The sequence below is a fragment of the Xenopus tropicalis genome, chromosome 6, assembly GCF_000004195.4.
Source record: "Xenopus tropicalis strain Nigerian chromosome 6, UCB_Xtro_10.0, whole genome shotgun sequence".
Classification (NCBI taxonomy): Eukaryota; Metazoa; Chordata; class Amphibia; order Anura; family Pipidae; genus Xenopus; species Xenopus tropicalis.
Window position 1 is genome coordinate 106626348 of NC_030682.2, and position 20039 is coordinate 106646386.

At 39.0% G+C, this 20039-nt stretch overlaps 1 protein-coding gene across 2 annotated transcripts in view; it reads left to right on the forward strand.

Moving 5' to 3' along the window:
* The window catches only part of dlgap1 (discs, large homolog-associated protein 1), a 340814-nt gene that overhangs the window by 95802 nt on the left and 224973 nt on the right, over positions 1 to 20039 (forward strand). For both annotated transcript variants that reach the window (XM_031903257.1, XM_031903258.1), the window contains exon 4: positions 13943 to 14030. The gene's annotated coding sequence lies outside the window, so the exon portion shown is untranslated. The remainder of the gene's footprint in view (positions 1 to 13942; positions 14031 to 20039) is intronic.

Sequence of the window (20039 nt, forward strand, 5' to 3'; positions counted from 1 at the left end):
GCCAATCAGATTTTACCTATTGACTTGGCGGAAATTCAACCTGCTGCCATTCTCCCAGTAATAACACAGGGGTCCCCAAACTTTGCAGGGTTAGGCACCAGGTAACTGTGGTTCAAGGTAAGAAAAAGTGGGCGGAGCCACTAACAGCTAATCTGTTTTTACATAATGACTTTCAATGGGGAAATCCAACCTGCTGCCATTCTCACAGTAATAACACCAGGGTCCCCAAATTTTAGAGTTTGGCACCAGGTAACTGCGGTTCAAGGTTATAAAATGTGGGCGGAGCCACTAAAAGCTAATCAGTTTTTACATAATGACGTTTAATGGGGAAATTCAACCTGCTGCCATTCTCACAGTAATAACCCCAATAATTACAGTTGGTCACTAGGGGACTGCAGTTTGGCTGTTGGTGGCTCCGCCCACTTTTTCAAATCAGATTTCACTTATTGAATTTTATTGGTTTGGTGCCAGGGTTCCCAAACTTTGCACAGTCAGTCACTGGGTGACAAAGTGGGCGGAGCCGCCAAAAGCCAATCATATTTCTTTCATTGTTTTCAGTGGGGAAATTTTAACTGCTGCCATTCTCACATGTTTAATGTCAGGGTCCCCAAACTTTGCACAGTTTGTCACTGGGTGACTATGTTTCAAGTTTAGAAAAAAGGGCAGGGCCAACAACAGACAATCAGATTTCACCTATAGACTGCTTATGTTTAAATTTAAACTGCTGCCATTCTTTAAATATTAATACTAAGGTCCCCAAACTTTGCAGAACTAGTCACCAGGTAACTGCATTTCAGTGGTAGAAAAAGTGGGTGGAGCCACCAACAGCCAATCAGATTTTAACTATTGATTTTCAATGGGGAAATTCAACCTGCTGCCATTCTCACAGTATTAACACCAGGGTCACTAGGGGACTGCATTTTTAGGCTTTAAAAAGTGCTGGAGCCACCAACAGCCAATCAGACTTCATTTTTTTTGTTTAAATTTAAATTGCTGCCTTTCTCACACTATTTATGTCAGGGTTCCCAAACTTTGCACAGTCAGTCACTGGCTGACTACATATTCAGGGTTAGACAAGTGGGCGGAGCCACCAACAGCCAATAAATTTCCACCCATTAAATTTCATTGGTTTATATTTAAACTGATGCCATTATTTCAGTATTAATTCCAGGGTTGTTAAACTTTCCAAAGTTAGTCACTGGGTATTGGCGGTTCAAAGTTAGAAAAATGTGGGTGGAGCCACCAACAGCCAATCGCATTTCACCTATTTACTTTCAATGGTGAAGTATAAAATGCTGTCAATCTCACAATTTTTATGCCCAAGTCCCCAAACTTTTCAAAGTTGGTCACTGGGGGACAGCAGTTCAAAAATAGGAAAAGTGGGTTGGGCCACTAACAGCCAATCAGATTTCATCCATTGAATTTTATTGCTTTAAATGTAAAATGCTGTAATTCTCACACTATTTATGCCAGGGTGCCCACTGTTTGCCACTGGGTGACTTCGACTCAAGGTTAGAAAAAGTGGGCACACCCACCAACCACCAATCACAATTTACCTATTGACTTTAATGGTTTAAATTTAAAATGCTGCTGTTCTCTAACTCTTAATCCTAGGGTCCCTAAACTTTGCAGAGTTAGTCACTGGGTAACTGCAGTTCCAGGTTAGAAAAAGTGGGCGGAGCCACCGACCGCCAATCAGATGTCATACATTGACTTTCTGTGGGGAAATTTAAATTGCTGTTATTCAGACACTATTAAAACCAGGGTCCCCAAACTTTGCACAGTTGTTTTTGCTATATAACTGTGGTCAAAGGTTAGAAAAAGTGGGCGGTGCCAACAACAGATCAGATTTCACGTTTTTCAACCAAACATGAAGTTTGTTCTCAAACTTCCCTTTCTAGTTATAAATGGTATTTAGTTAGACTACATATAAGTAACATATAGCTATTGAGCATGCTTAGCAGTTGGTATTCACTTTTTTTAGATTATATCATATCACAAGGCTAGTTCCTGCATTCCTTCTTCAATCTGTAATCTTGGAATATTAGATCCTATTTATACACTGCTGGTGTACAGTACTTAGTGATAAAGTTTCTGTATGAAAGTATATAATGCAACCATACAGCTACAGCTAAGCAACCATAGCTGTAGGATCACAGGTTGAACTTCCCTGACAGAAAAAAATATTTAATATTCATAGTAACACAATAAAATAATATATATAAATATCATTTGGATGTTTACCAAAGGCTGTGAAGGCAAATACTGGCTCTTTATATAATGTAGAAGGCATTGCCTCAGCCCAACCATACATTTACCTCTATCAAAACATGCCTAATCAATTTCATCAGGCACTCACAATATTTTTTCTTCACAAAAAAATGCAAGAATTTATGGGTGTTTAGTTCTTGTTACACAAGTGCTGTATAGCTGTCTGGAATAGTGATTTTCAAATCAGTCCCCACAAACCAGGGTTTAAACTCTTGACCCAGATGAAACATTAAGAAGGCAATTGGTTACTCGTTTCTGTTTATTACATTGCACTCTCTGTACAGTTTACTTATGTTACTGTATAAAAAGATAAACATTATAAATATCACCAGGCCCCAATTATTTGCTGTGGGGTGTATTGTGGAGACATAATATTCACCACATGGCACCATAGGGAGGGGCAGTTTAGGACAGACCATTTTGTGATCAGATTGTGGGCAGTATCAATATTACATAGGCCAATGGATAGTAAGGGAAACAGCACACACAGAATTCAAAACATGATAAAAAGGATGTTTTTGTTTAAAAAAAACTGCGTATTGTGGAGCTATGCATAACTGTGTATCCTCATGACATTCTGTGGCAATGAAATACTGTATCTATTAGTAATACTAGCAACTCATTGTAAGGTGCCAGTCTGTGCTGCTGCACTGGTAAAAGGATTCACAGAGTTTCACCCAGTCATAATTAACTCCTGAATTTCTTGACGGATTTTCCCTATTTACATCCATACCTTTCATTCTCATCAATTAATTGCAATAGAGAATTAAAATGTTGTATGTCATTGTATTGAAGGGGTAAAAAAGTACACTATGTATCCTTCATATTTCACATTTTATGGGAATCGGTAGAAGTATATGAAATATATTCTTTGAGGCTGTGTTTCGTATCATGTTCTCTGATATGATTAACGTAATCCTGAGTGGGAGTATTTTTTAAGGGTATTTTTCTATTTTTTTCTTAATGCTTATGCAGTAGTAACAGCGGTTGTCATGCTGTCATCTTCGTTGCTATGGGTTTTTTTCCTATTTTTTTAATGTTTGTACCAGTAGAACATGATCTGCCAGTTTAATTCTCACATATATTTGATCAAGATGTTTATTTTGAGGTGACATCTTTTTAGATACGGGCAGGGTCCCTTCCACCATGCCCAGGTGAGATGGGAGAACAGATATCTGCTCACATGAAGTGAATTTACTTTTAAAAGGTAAGCAAAAGCTATCCAGATCCGGAAGGGTGATATGAATGGCTACACTTTATAGTGCATTGTAATGTGATTGCTTTAATATAGGCTGAGGCTTTGTACTGCAAATATGAGCTTATGTCTGTGATTGCATTTTTCTCTTCAATATATTCAATTCATTGCATGAAGACAACCACTGTTCCCTTTTGTAGCTATGAATGAGCATGTAAAGGTTCACATACAAGGTTCTATACACTTGGCTCCATTATACGGTGCAGTGACTTCTATGGTCCTGAGCCAGGGTGACAATAACTAGTAATAAGTGAGAACACATTTTTATGATTATGTCTCATGTGTATATTTTTATGTTTATAATCTATACACGTTAATAAAATGCTATAGGCATATTAATGAGGCTAATATAATGCCAAACTCTGTTGGCACTGGGTTCTTATAAAATTTAATTTGACTATGCAAAGGAAACACACTTCTTTATGCTAGGGTAATAGAGCCACTGCAACCAAATTTCTTGGTTTTTCCATGTAGGAAATTATATTTATAATGGGCTCATACTCCTGCACATGCTGTATGAAAGTAATGTAAACTTTGAAAAAAATGAAGTTTAAGCAGAGGGCCTTAATGTGGCCCTTAGGCCTCATAGAAGTTAGTGCAAGGATTCCATATACCTGCATAGGACAGGTGGGTCTGGGTCAATATGTAGCTTGGGGTGGATAAGTAAAGTAACAAGTGGGGATCTGTTAGAATTCCATTCACTTCCTAGTCCCTTGTGAAGCTGTTAAAAAAGAATCTACTGTCAGTAGGTACACAGGGATCACTTATTTGAACTCAGTTTGAACTGAAGAAATGTTCAAATGAACTGTTCAAATGTTTTATGAACTGACATGACCTGGCCCTTGCCATACAGTAAATATAGTAGTGTTGTCATTTTATGGGCCACTAGATCAGTATTTTTAAAACCTTCCAAGTCAATGTCAAAGCTCTCATAATTGTATGGCTTCCCTTTTAAATGTAATATTGGTACTTTCCATGTGGCCCTTTTTCTATCATGGATTTGACTACATAGACTTGTGGAGTTTATGGTGATACAGGTTACTCTGATCAACATACCCTTATAGGGTATGGGTATGGGTACCAAGAGTTTGATATAATCACTATTCCAGTATATACTCTCTTGTTGGGTGTTAGTCGTCCCTGCTCCATTTTGTTTTTCTCTCAGTCGCAGTAACCTTTTCTCCCAGTCCCAATTTTATCATCTTCTTCCTTAATACTTTGCCATGAACCATTCTGGTTTGGTGTGAAAGGAATATCATACATGACAAAGCTTATCCTATATATCATATTTGTTCATGTGGAGTTATCACCATTTTTGGTTAATTTGGCTACACATGTGACCCCCATATACTGACCAATATGCTGCCCACTAAGTTAAGATTGGCTGAGCTAAAAGCCAGTAGTGTATATAGACAGTTTTAAGGAGTTATTAGGCGTATTTTTCAGGAGTATTATTTTGGATGTTAGATTATTATACTATTAAAGTAAGGAAATATTTGTTATTCACATTCAAGGTCTGTTATGCTAGCAGACCTGCAAATCTGTAATCGTTTATAATAATTAATTGCTATATTCACAAGAGAAAATGTAATGTTTTCAAGCATAGATTTTATTGTTTCTCTTTGTGTGATCTATGTGTTATTCAGACATGCCCTTGCCCTTTACCTTGTTAAAGTACAAAAGAGAACATTCTCAAAATTATGGGTCTGGCTTTTTTTTTTTGTAGATACGGCTAGGCTGCTGCTGTTAAAATCATGCTGGCATAGGACTCCCCACAACTCCAGGCTTGCCCTTAAATACTGTTCCTTGGGCTTACAAGAAGATTCCATGTGTAGAGATGTAGCGAACTTCACAAAAAAAGTTCGCGACCCCGTTCAAAAAGTGCGAACTTTGCGAACCCCATAGACTTCAATGAGAAGGCGAACTTTAAAACCTAGAAAAGCCATTTCTGGCCAGAAAACTGATTTTAAAGTTGTTTAAAGGGTGCCACGACCTGGACAGTGGCATGCAGGAGGGGGATCAAGGGCAAAAATTTATCTGAAAAATACGTTGTTGACACAGCGTTGTGTTTTGTGCTGTAAAGGGCACAAATCACACTACATTTCTAATGAACAACAGCAAACAGCACTGGACATGTTAAAGAACAGTAAGATAAATAAAAAAAATTAAAAAAAAAAGTGATCTCTGGTTGGTGCTGGTGGTGAACTACTAGGAGCAGCACACCAGTCCCCAACACAGCTAGACTAATAGCACTGGGCACTATAAATTACAGTAGCAAAGTAAAAAAACACAAATAAAAAAAATGATGTGAATGTGTGGTTGGTGCTTAGTGCACTACTATGACCAGCACACCTGTCTCCAACACACACAGACGGAGCTGCAGTACACAATGAAAAGAAGAGTAACAGTAATCATAAAATAAAAGCAGTCCTTACAAGGACTATTGGGTTACAGCAAATGAGATCAGCAGAACAGCTGCCCACAGCAGCTACATATAGAGCAGTAGAAGTAGATTACTAGTCAGCAAAGCTACCTAAACTGTCCCTCAAACCCCTGCACAGCTCTCTCCCTATGCTAATACAGAGCAGTAGAAAGTAGATTACTAGTCAGCAAAGCTACCTAAACTGTCCCTCAAACCCCTGCACAGCTCTCTCCCTATGCTAACTCATCAAGCACACACAGACAGAATGTAAAATGGCTGCTGGGCTTCGGTTTATATATATGGAAGGGAGTGGTCCGGGGGGGGGGTCCAGGAGGGAGAGCTGCCTGATTGGCTGCCATGTATCTGAGGCTCTGGGGTGAGAGGTCAAAATTTGGCTCCAGCTAAGGTGAACCCAAAATTGCGAACATCGCTAAAAGTTCGCAAACTTGCGAACTTGCGAACACCCAATTTTCGTGCGAATTAGTTCGCCGGCGAACAGTTCGCTACATCTCTATCCATGTGTGGCCTGTCCTTAAAATGATGCTGGCATAGGCCTTTGCCTTTGTGGCCTTCTCCCAACTCCAGGCCTGCTTTTAAATACTGTTCCTAGGGCTCACAAGAGGATCCCATCAGTGGCATAACTACTGGAGGTGCAGCGGGTTTGACTGCACCAATGCCCACCCCCCCACATAGGACCCGCTAGTGTTATTGCATACACTACATGAAGGCCCCAATAAAAAAGCATTAAAGTGGCATATATGTCCAGCAGAGGGGTGATGGGGGGGCTAGGTGTAGTTTTAGCACAGGTGCCATGGTCCCTTAGTTATGCCACTGTATCCCATGGCTGTATCTATTGCTTTTGATATTTAAAAATGAGCTCTAATCCAGGAATTAGAGATAATAGCCTTTCAGATTTTCCAATTGATATACTGTTGAGGGTTTTTCTTTTGCTTATGAGATGCCTTTTACAGACCACAACATGCAATAAGACAGCAATGAGTTGTTTTGCAAACCTAATTTGATATACAAATTGTTATAACCTTAGAAAAGTGTGGTTGCATCAGGATATAAGACTTGAAATAAGGCCCAGGATGTAGCAAAAACAATGGCTAATGCCTGTTTAGTACTGCACAAAATCATTGCTATTTATCATAGTGCTGTAATGTGACCTCACTTCACCTTGTAAAGTACAGTGTCTGCTTTCCTCTGTTGTTGTATGGTAAATGAAAAGTTCTAGCAGCTCAACACTAAATCGTATATTTAATTTGTCTTTGAAAAATGATTCAGTTAATACGCCAACTGGAAATATTTCAAACTCGGAGTACTATAACTGATTGGTTTTGTTTTCCTTGTATTTTTGGGACTACCTATTACAGCATTAAGTTTCTGCTGGAATATTAAACAAACTATGGAGTTCCGAATTCAATTATCCACATTATTATGCATATTTGTTTGCGTCTTGGTATGTTATTAAACTGTGCATTTATATTAGGTACATGAAAGTAGTAAAAAATAATAATAAAAAAAAAAAAAAACAACAAAACACAAATACAAGAGTATTGTAGAAATGATACCTATATTGGCTAACAATAAAAATACATTGCAAGCTTTCAGAGCTCTAAGGGCTCTGGCACACGGGGGAGATTAGTCGCCCGCGACAAAACTCCCTGTTCGCGGGCGACTAATCTCCCCGAGTTGCCTACCCCTGCCATCCCACCGGTGAACATGTAAGTCGCCGGCGGGATGGCAGACGCGGCGGCGCGATTTCGCACAAATCGCCGAAAAAGACTCGCGAGTCTTTTTCTGCGATTTCTTGAAATCGCCCCGCCGCGTCTGCCATCCCGCCGGCGACTTACATGTTCGCCGGTGGGATGGCAGGGGTAGGCAACTCGGGGAGATTAGTCGCCCGCGAACAGGGAGTTTTGCCGCGGGCGACTAATCTCCTCGTGTCGCTCCTTCATCAGGCAAAATACAAATGAGAACTGAAATGGCACAACATTTATACTGATAGATCAGAGAGAAGTGTTTACAAGCAATAAATTAGGAAGTTACAGATAGATAGAGATAACTTGTGAAGATAGTGAAAGTAATTAAGGTTTATTAGGGTGGGTTGTAAATAGTCCAGGGGTCTGGATTCAGTCAGATCAGATAGTGTGACATGAAACCTGACCCCAAATTAAGGCCCTGTCTTAATGTGTTAAATAACTCCATACATTTGAATTCATAGATCTTCCTTTCTCGTTCAGATCCAAAGTTCCCTTTTAGAATTAACACCTTCATGTCCTGAAGCCTGTGGTCCTGATTGCAATACCGAATACACAAAAAGTCTACACCATTCGGGACTGCTATTCATGTGCTTCCTCCAATGTTGTGTACTTGATCATATGTACTAAGTGCACTACAGGAGGAATGTACATTGGAGAAACAGGGCAAAAACTGCACACAAGGATGAACCATCACAGACATAAGATCAAAACCAAAGCATGTGATACACCAGTGGGACAACACTTCTGCAATCAGGACCACAGGCTTCAGGACATGAAGGTGTTAATTCTAAAAGGGAACTTTGGATCTGAACGAGAAAGGAAGATCTATGAATTCAAATGTATGGAGTTATTTAACACATTAAGACAGGGCCTTAATTTGGGGTCAGGTTTCATGTCACACTATCTGATCTGACTGAATCCAGACTCCTGGACTATTTACAACCCACCCTAATAAACCTTAATTACTTTCACTATCTTCACAAGTTATCTCTATCTATCTGTAACTTCCTAATTTATTGCTTGTAAACACTTCTCTCTGATCTATCAGTATAAATGTTGTGCCATTTCAGTTCTCATTTGTATTTTGCCTGATGAAGGGGCCTTAGAGCTCTGAAAGCTTGCAATGTATTTTTATTGTTAGCCAATATAGGTATAATTTCTACAATACTCTTGTATTTGTGTTTTGTTGGGTTTTTTTTTGTTTTTTTTATTATTATTTTTGACACTGGCTAACACGGTACTACAGTTTTTGTTTTGTGATGAAAGTAGTAAAAAACTGGTAATAGTCAACATTCCATTATCAGCCTTCCATTATTAAAGCCAGAAGGTTTTTGGCCCTTGGCACCACAGAAGTTGGACATAACTGTCTTTTATAAAGAGCAAAGTGTTCTTGAGTTTTCTTAAAGGAGTATTACTGAAAGATAAACTGTGCTGATAATTGATTCTCTACTACAGTCCTGCCCACCAGGCACAATGTAGCATCTTCTACACTGACCACATTGCCAGCACTTTTGATTTTAGATTTATGGGGTACCTATTGATCTATGTTAATACTCAATCCCTAATACATACACATCGCCTTTGGTTTACCCTAAACTTAAACCAAACTTTTGCACAATGTAGGGAATAGGGCTGTCACCCAGAATCGGTTTTCAGAATGGCTGTCCGGGTCAAAACTGTCTGCCCAGTTTTCTAAATTATGAAAACCAGACAGGACCCTTCTATACTGATGCGGCAATCAGCCAATCATTATAAAAAAAGATAGATGTTGCTGGCAAACAGAATATTTGATAAGAAAATATTTTCTGGTTAGACCAGATCTGGTGGCCTAATGATCCATGGCTTCCTAATTTTAATACCTTAAAATACCTTAAAAGTTATAGTAACAAAAATGTTGGTTTCAGCGTATCCATGTTTCTTAAAGAAGAACAAGAGGATACTGGCTGCAAAATAAAAAATTAAACTGAAAAGTAGTAATGTGCGGATTGACCTGCAATTCACTTGACTCATGGGTTTACCCTTAGTCAAAATGAAAACAGGTTCTGGACCAGGTTGTGGATATACTGTATAATGATGGCGCCTGTTTCCTTAACTTTAGGTCCCAGTAGATTCCACTAAATAAACATGAGGAAACAGACACTTATGCGAAACTGTACTATTGTCTTTTTGTTTTTATTTAACACAACATGTTTCAAGCTATAAGTTCTTGCTCTATTTCTTGAGCTTATAGCTCCAAAGCTTGTTGTGTTAAATAAAGAAGCAGCACAGTTTGTGTGCATGAGTGTCTGTTTCCTCATGTTTATTTATAGGTTTACGGTCAGGTGGGTAAGAGTTGAAATGTGGGCCACCATTGCGGGTTTGGGTTAGATGTGGGTCAGACTGGGAAAATACGCTATTTATCTTCTCTCACTTTCCCTGTCCAGCAACTTAAGGTACAGAGCATAGAGACTTGAGTACAGGTAGGACAAGTGCTGGTGCTACAGTGGCAACATTTGGAGGGTTAGATCAGGTGTGGGTTAAGGTTTTGTGGCATGAGTTTTTCCTGACCTGCACATCACTACTGAACAGATAAAAGAATCAGGGAGCAGTATTTCAACAAGGGTAGATTGAGGACAACCACAGCTAAAAAAAGAGGATTGGATAATTAATGATTGTGCTATAAAGGAAACTACTTGATTCAGAATGGATTTTAATGTCATTAGAGAAGTAAACATGAGTTAATTAACATCAGTGCAATTGGTTGGTCTGATGCATTCCAGAACCAAAAATCTGCATTTAAAGGAATGGCTGCCAGTATCAGAACTGGAGGAGAATTTCAGAAGGTTGCAAATAAATTGATCTGTACAAAAATTCGATCATTTTTGTGTCTGATTGCTATGCTGAATTTCAATTTAATACATAAACCAATACACGGACATAGCAGAAAGACTTCCAATGGCCTATTTAATAATGTTGCCCTTATATACACTCTAAATACAGTGCTACTCAGGAAACATTGCGTTGTACAACAAACCCTGTAAGTTGCAGATAGAATAATAAAATATACGCTGTTTATTTCACCATGATGTTGTTTCTGAGTGTCTTGCAACTCTGGAGTTCATTTTAGTTAAGTTGGATGTTTCAAGAAAATTTTGTGTTACTAATCCCTGTTGGGACCTCAATTGTTTTCCAATGTTTCTTGTAATTATCTAAAAACAATAAAATTATTAAAAAAAAAAAGAAAATTTTGTGCGAACAAATGACTCTTTTAATACTGCACCATTTATTGTAGAACATAGCAGAATTCATTGATGCATAAGTGACAGTATTATGCTTTATTAACTTGATAAACCACTGCCTGTACTGAAACAATGTCTGCAGGAATTTGATTCAAAAAAGGGATTTTCAATCTTTAACACAAGGTTTCTCCTAAAATTGTTATATTGCAAGTTTTTAGTCAAATTTCACTTCAATACATTTTTTTGAATTACCCCTCAAAGTTTAGTTGACCCAGTTTATGGAAATGTTTGACAGAATGTAGTTTCATTAAACGGCAAACATAGAACTACATGCCTTTATCTTGCCAAGGCATTTAGTTCCAGTTCCATGTAGTTCCAGTGACAAGTGTTACTTGTGGGATGCATTATAGAGTTGTATCATTCTATCTGTGTATGCATTTCAACTTTTGCCCTGACCCAGGAGTATTTTGATTATGGAAGAAGTTGCAGCTAGATGTAGAGAGGGGGTTCCAGGTCAGTAAGATCCAATAAGAGATTCCAACACCCACATTTAATCACTTCTTGTAAGGCAGTAGCTACCAAACTGTAGGGCTGGCCCCTCTAGATGGGGCTGATCCAGAAGATAGAAGGCCTATCCTGAAGACTAAACAAGTGAGATTTTGGGCACATTATTTACTCTCTTCAAGCCATATTTAAACATGTTACCAAGGTTACCATATGTAAACTTATTAACCACAAACTAGGGCTTCAGCCAAAGTGGGATTAGAACAATATAAGGTTACAGGTCCTACAGGTATAGGATCTGTTATCCAGATTGCTCGGGGCAAAACTCTGCGTGATTATTAAACTCACATAGGGTTTTCTTTATGATTGCCTGAGCATAAAGGCTGGGACAGTCATAAATGGGCCCCATAGCGATGTGTGGGTCAGGTGGAAACCCATGGATTGGGCGGGTTTGGGCCAACTTCCTCACATTCTTTGCAACCTTACTATGCCCCAGCACCATGTATTTATAGGCATGCTCCTGCTTGGACCCACCAAATTCATGATGTCAGAGGTGAGCAGGTAGGGTGCAGGTCTATAAAAACTGATGAGTTGCTGGGTCGGAATGGAACTAAGTGGGTTAGGCTAACACATCAATACTGTGCAGCAGTCTTTAAAGATTTCTTTTAAAAAATGTGTGTTCTACAAAGGACACAGTCACATTTTTAAAATGCTTCTGTATGCCTTTAAATTCAGCTTTTTTTTTAATTTAAAGTTTTTATTAGTTTTAAGATCAGCAATACAGAGTGTTGTTATATGTAAGTTCAGTACAGGTATGGGCCTATTATACAGAATGCTCGGGACCTGGGGTTTTTCCGGATAAGTGGTCTTTCTATAATTCGGATCTCCTACCTTAAGTCTGCCAAAAAAAATATTTAAACAGTAATTAAACCCAATAGGATTGTTTTGGCTCCAATAAGGATTAATCATATTTTAGTTGGGATCAAGTACAAGGTACTGTTTTATTATTACAAAGAAAAAGGAAATCATTTTTAGAAATTAAAATGGAGTCTATGGGAGATGACCTTTCCATAATTCAGAACTTTCTGGATAATAGGTTTCCGATAATAGGTCCGATACCTGTATCTTATTAACCCTTACGTATGTGACCCATTGAATTTAACAGCAAGCACAATTTATAGTCTGTACGGGTTTCCTCCAGGTACACGTGTTCCTTCCCACACTTCAAGGACATACAGGCAGGTAAATTGGCTGTTGATTAAACTGACCATAGTTATAATGTGAATGTAATAGGGACCTTAGATTGTAAGCTCCTCTGGAGCGGTGGCTGATGGGAATGATGTCTGCAAGACACTGCAGAGATGTGTCAGCACTATACAAATAACAGGAAATAAATATATATGCACTAAAATTTTGCCTCTTATAGTTAAAGATGATTAATATAGGTTGAATTAAAAAAACACATCTTCAGTAACACATCTTGTCTAAACCCTATCGGGTATTGATCATCTCGTTGATTGGGCAGGACTGAAAATTTTGATTGGGCACCTTTGCAGGTGCCTGAACATCATAACTTTAATGCTGAATTGTAAGATAGGGGTAAGGCTAATGCCACATGAGGCGTAGGATATTTTCGGCAAGTGTAAAAGCGCTTGCTGAAAATTCCCCCTACGCCTCCTACATGTGCCTGCACCCGAATGAATGAGATAAGCTCGGGTGCAGGCACATGTAGCTGATATACGCATGAAAACGCGAGACTTTTACGCTTGCCGAAAATATCCGCCATACGCCTCATGTGGCATTAGCCTAAAGAATTTCTTTTGCTTTTACCTGCATATCTGATGATTCAGCTCTTAATGTTAGTAGAGTGGATGACCTGTAACTAGTTGTCGAAGGAAAGATCATAATTATAGTGTGTATGGCCACCTTAAGTCTGTTTTTATAAAACCCTATTCATAGATGATTGCTTTCATTTATTTTTAATACTATATTTTTAAAGTCATGTATAGCTGACACAGATGGAATTTATAAGATTTTGAAAGCATCAATTTTTTTTATTTAGAAACAGAATCTGTGCGGTATGGAACTTACTTAATAATATTGCACCTGTGACAAATTCTAAAAGCGGTTATATGGATTTTCTAGAAAAATATTCCATCAAACATTTTGTTGTGGTTCTACTTTACAATTCTCAAACTGTTTATGCGAAAAGGTATAACATTCTATTTAATCAGTATTTTAACAGTTAACAGAATGCATTTGAACTTGGGATGCAACAAATCCACTATTTTTGGATCTGGAGGAATACCAAATCCTTTGTGAAAGATTCAGACAAATATTGAAGTGTGATGTTAAGTATTCAGATTTGGTTTGGCCCGGCAAGTGGATCCGGCCAGATCCGAATCTGAATCCCGAACGAAATCCTGTATTTGTTGCATCCCTAATATGAACTTTCTCCAACACTCTAAATCTCACAGTGCACTGAATGTTCTCTCTGTTTCTGCAGAACATTTAACATCGCTGACATCCCCTTTCCATTTTCTGGACATTTCCAACAATATCTAAGGATTGAAAATGATTAATTGACAAGACCGGTAAGTCCTTTTCATATAAGCTAATTTTGGCTTTCCCTTAGACTTACAGTCAAACAGATGTTTTCAGATTATCTGGGTTCAATTCCCTGATTTTTGATCAATCATTCACTCAGGATGAAACAAAACTACAGATGTATATATTAATATAAATATTTGTTTTTTCAGCCTATAATATCTAATACAGAAGATAAAGGTACAGGAGTATATAGGACCATTTCAGCCCAACCCTCATCTTAATTGGCACTCAGGCTAGGCCCCTGCTTTCATGCCGTTGGGACCCACAGTTTGGGAACTATTGATTTAATGTAATGCTGAGGGTGGCAGTGTGGTTCTCCTGCACATCTCACTAAAATGTTGGATTGTTACAATGTATTTTGGGGCATTTACACCCATCTAGTCATCACCAAAGGTTATCTTTCACTTTAGTCTGACAAACAGAGGTTTTCTCTCCAACTGCATTGCTGTCTCCATTTAATTTCTGTCTGAGTGACAAGGGTCAAAATAACTTACATTAAAACATCTAATGTATCAACAGCTTTTCTAGTTGCTGGAGCTCATGCAATTAAGTGTTTCTCTAAAAATATCAGGAAGCATGTTTCCTATGGCAGTTAATCATTTAGAGCTTAATGCAGGGCGATATTGGCTGGAATTGGCTATTATAAAGCTGCACATCATTTGCAGAGTTAAGAAATAAAATCTTGACATATTCACACAATAATGGGTAAGTGATTCTGTGTCTTCACTACATAAAGGTGCAATGCAACGTGTTAATCTAAGGTGAATATTTACAATTAATAGTGCAGATTTGCACTCCTTACACACTTGCATATCCTGTCTGTCCTTTCTACATGTGAAGAAAGGATGCTATGGTGTGCATCAGAAATATAAGTTTCTGGGTAGTATTTCATATATTATCCTATTCTGTTTGATAGTTACTGCTCCATATCTGACAGCTTATCTGCACTTATTACATGTGATGCTTTACAGAATACAGGACTGTACAGGACAGAGAAGTAGGTCAAGCATTTGTATAATTAGAATATATCCAGCACTTACATGTGTACATGTATAACAGGATTTATTGAACCTTTAAATAAAAGGTGGCCTGTCTGATGTGTGCTATATAAGCCCTGCTCTCACGCCATAATGACAGATTCCTGCTGCCAGCGGGACAGAACGAGCTATGCCAAAATATTGCTCCAGTACAAAGGGTGTTTCTAAAAAAGGAAATTGAATTTAAATAAGCTTGATTTTAATCTTTCAAGCAATTATTTTCTTTAAGTAGCCCTGCCGCCTTTTCAATACAAAGGTTATATTTGGCTGTAGAAATTCCACCTGCTGATCAGAATAAAAAGCAAAAATTAAAAAAAGAAAAAGAACTAACAAAAAAATGTATATATCTACTACTGGTAATATATTTAAGATGGTTAAGTAAATCTATACAAGATTAAGTTCAGGTATTGGCCGAATACCAGCACTTTTTGCAGGATTTTGTAGATGATATGCAAGGCAGGGTGCAAATCGTAAAAATGGGTGTAATCTGCTGTTTTAATTGTAATTTGCCACAAATGGATAAATACTGTGTAGCCCTTATCTGCTGCTCAAGGAAATCCTGCCTGATTTTCACTTTTTGGCACTACAGGCAGGGGCGCTTCTGCCATTAGGCGAGTTGAGAAACTCGCCTCAGGCGGCAGAAGCGCCCCAGTTACCAGGGGTGGCAAAAAGCCACTCCTGGTAACTTTAAGAGCCGAATTTCCGGTTTTTAAACCGGAAATTCGGCTCTTCTAGTGCAGAGAGCGCAATGGGCGATCTCACCGCCCCCGGACCCGCTCCTGCGCTCAGAAGGTAAGCGATATGTCTAGAATCGCCCCTGACTACAGGAGTCCCATGTCTCCGCTATATGGGAGAGCAAGTACAGTATAATTTGGCATGTCTCCATCCAGGGTCAGGACTGACTGGGATGTAATACCCCTCCCTGGGAACTTCTTTGATCCAAAATCAACTTCACATAATATTGCAGATTGTTTGATCTCTGAGCTGCTGGGGGTTCCCCACTTATGTAGCAGTTTCTTCAGAGTCCTCAAAAGGACCCCCTTTGGCTTTCCGTGACCTGAAAAGAACACCCTTCTTCACTCTAAACAGAGCTTTTTCTGCCACTGGGGTTCCCCACTGACTTTTCACACACAGTAATATCTGGCATATTACAGACACCCTTCTCTCCCTGTTGGCCTTCCTTCCTGTCAGCTCACTGGGGTGGGGACTCCTCCCCCTCCTCCCTGCTCAGAATCAGCACAGAGGATGTGACAGGTATTCAGAGCCTCCTTTAGTGATTTGTGGATTTACTCTTTGGTCAGATGGGTTAGGGTTGTAATTTGGGAAACTATTATATCAGGTTCTGGTTGGGTGCGGGTCAAACTGGGAAACAAAACTTTTCTTTTGCTTCCAAAATTTCCTTATCTGGGAAGCTAAGGCTCATGCAGAAGTAGCCAGTGTAGGACTGAGATGGCAGGGGCCCACCAGAAAACCCAGGACCATGGGCCCATTCTCAAAACGTTTATTTCTCTTCCTCTCCCTCAAACCCTTTATTATCCTAGTCTGTTTTCTCTACATACTATACTCTATTCTTCCATCTGTTACACTTTCTTGTTCCCATAGAAATATAGAAGCAAGATGTTAGAAGCAAGAATGGCTCACTGACATCTGGGCCCACTGGGAGTTTTCCTGGTATCCTGGTGGGCCAGTCAGACAGACAGCAAACAGAGCAGGTACGGGTTTGGTGCGGGCCCTACAATGGCAACATTTTGGGTCAGGCGTGAGTTAAGGTGGCCATACAAGGGCAGAATTTAGCTGCTGATTCAGGTCCTTCAGACAGATTTGGCAACTTGTCTGCTTGTGTATGGGCACCCCCCATGGGCCTACCAGACCCAATCTGGCCAATAGGACAGGTTTGATTTTCCCACTGGATTGCTGATGCAGTCCTCAGTCTGATGACCCATTTACCTCCCATTTTAATTAAAGTGAATTAGTGTCCTTACTAAACAAGTAGATCTTAACATGTCTGGCCACCTTTAGGGTCAGGTGCGGGTTAAGTTTTTCCTGACCTGCACGTTACTACTAAAACTGTATAATAGTAAAGGGGACACAAATAAACCACTATTGCTCTACTAATATGGTGGGGGGTGGGGGGACATGGTATCAGTGGTCTCTGTTTATGCTGCCAGAAAAAAAGCAGTAGAAATTGCACCTGTAAAGATTTTTTATACTTGTGGTAAAAGCAGTATTCTATATGCAGGTAAAATAAAAGATACTCCTAAATAATATTGAGTAAATAATTATAGATTCTATTATTTATGATTCATGATTCCTCCTACGGAACCCTAAAAAATGCTAGTATAACTCACACAATCCCAGAAATGCACCTAATAAAATGTACGTATATTACAGTATTTTAAACAGTTTGGGGTTTTCACTGAATCCAAAAGAGATGATAACTTTAGCTGAGAAAATGTAGGATTAAGTTGTGAATAATTCAGGGATTGTTAGAGCTCAAGGGAGTGACTCTTTTCCATTTTGTCTGATGTGACCTGACACTATGGAATGGATTTATGAACTGGGGGTGGGATGTTTTGCAGAGGAATCTCTATAGAAAGAGAACTCAACTTGTGAACATTCTGACTGCAATTAGGAGGAATACCCAGCTGTACTGACAGGTCTCCAAAGCTCTGAACTGCCTTGTTGCACCGCAAAAGTCCTGCTGGGTTCTTACACATGTAGTCATACAGAATCTTTATAAACACTGCATATTAGAATCAGATATACTGTGTAATGCCTATATACTTCATTCTGATACTATAACTGAAACTGTGCCCTTATTTTAGATTTGACAATTTTTCTTCAAGAAGTTTATATAAACATTATATTCTAGTATGATTTAATTGGTGTTATTTTTTATTTTATCGCCTTTGTATTTTTTTTTATTATTTAAAGCTGTTTGTTCAGCTTTTAAACTGCTACATAGCTGCTCAGGTATCCAAGTACCTTGTATATTTATGAAAATAGGTTTATATTATGTATTAAACAACCACACTACATAAGGAATAATGTTTAATAAGGAAATTAGTATTTCTATAACCTAATAAGAACATGAGACCACAAAACACAAAACGAGCTGTGGCACAGGGTGCACAATATGTGGGAGTGTGCCTATGAATGTGACGTGCATGTCACTAGCATGTGATGCAAGTCAGTTGTATGTGTGTAGGTGCAACACACTCAGTTTTAGATTGGAATACCTGGGGCCCACACTGACCTACAGGGCCCATTTTCCTCTAAAGGTGATGCCAAGCTCCCCAAACCAGTGTCCAACTCCTCCGGCAACCACAGTTGATGCCACATTCCCACCTCTGCTCCCATTATCCTGTGACCAGTAAAACACCTGAGAGAAGCTACAACAGAGAACTCTGAATAGCACCGGCAAGAGGGGAGTTAATCCAATTCTTGCCACAAGTAAGAGGGAACAGAGCAGAGGAGCAGAAATTACATCATGCCCAAGGCAGAGGAAGGCAACACAGTGCCACTGATGCCAAGATCTTTCTCCCACCGCCATCTTAATCCACTGGATACTAGACCTTAGTGGTGGGCCAGTCCAACCCCGAACACACTATAGGAACCCTGTGGTTAACGCCCTGTCAATGCAAGTAGGATCCCTTGCACACTATTTACCTATTGCAATTTATCAGAGTAGCTTTAGTGCAACGTGTTAGTTATGTATGCCTGGGTTGGCATTAGTGCTTGCCTTCTAAATGAATTCTTATGGATAAAGGCACTAAAACCATCCAATGCATGTGGTACAGAAAACAATAACATTTGTCGTAGGTGCACTAACGTTTTTATAAACTGTTTATTTATTATATACTTTTTAGGTATATACCTGGTGTTCTGTAAACAAAGACATAGGTTACATGAAATCTCATGAAAGCTATTTTGCCCTTAATTGATCTCATGATGGACTGGCTGATTTCTTCATCAAAGAGAGACAGGGGCATCTATTTTTCTTTCAGTAAAAAAATTAAAGATTTGTCAAGTAAAGGCGACTTTTACTATTATTTGCGGTTCCTTTTTGATAAGTGGAGCTGACTGCAGTAATTGAATCCTGCCTGTTTTTAAGACTTTGTTGAAGGCCTTGTGAATCAATTGCTCAGGGAGAGCTCTATTGAGAAACCTATCTCTAAGGATAATTGATTGAGTTATAAAGCCCTTTCCAGTATTGCAATTTCTCCTCTGCCTCAACAACTGTCCCACAGGAATAGCTATAAGATATGTTTTGGATGATATGAAGGTTAGAATCCCATTATTCTCAGGAACAACAAGCCCCAACAATTTTCTCCCTTTAATTTTATTTTTAAACAGTAAGCAAACCCTAAAAATATCAAGTCTATGGGCTTCATATTGATGTACAGTATATGGAAAGGAAGGGCAAGAAATGAAGTCAGGCATCAGGTGCTAGACAAGGTTTACATGAGAAGCTTCAGGTATTAAGTGAAGGGGTCAACAGCATTCAACAGCCATCTTGAGCAGCATTCCCTTCACTTGCCCCTTGAGTGTCCTAGGGTTACTGGTGAACTTGGCTCTGGGAGGGTATAGCTGGGTCCACTCGGTCTACTAACAGTGTTACAGATAGTGGTGGAATTATAGCAAAAAATAGGAAGTTTTCCTTTCCAACATATTTGCTTTCAAAACCTCCAAGTAGTTGCCCTATTTAAACTGTTAGGTGGGGGTGCAATGAGCCTGTGACCATAAAATTCACATTCCACAGTGGTGGAATACTTCCCATTTTGAGGCTTATGTCTAGCTATTACTATGTCTAAAAATCCACCCGCTATGTTAATCTGGCCTAACTGCAGATAAGGGTCCTGTAAGTTGTTTAACTGGCTTCACTTGCCCACCTTACACCCCTGGTGTTGGATTGCTGGCATTTCAGGTAACCCAAGAGGGTGTGTGTGGGTTTCT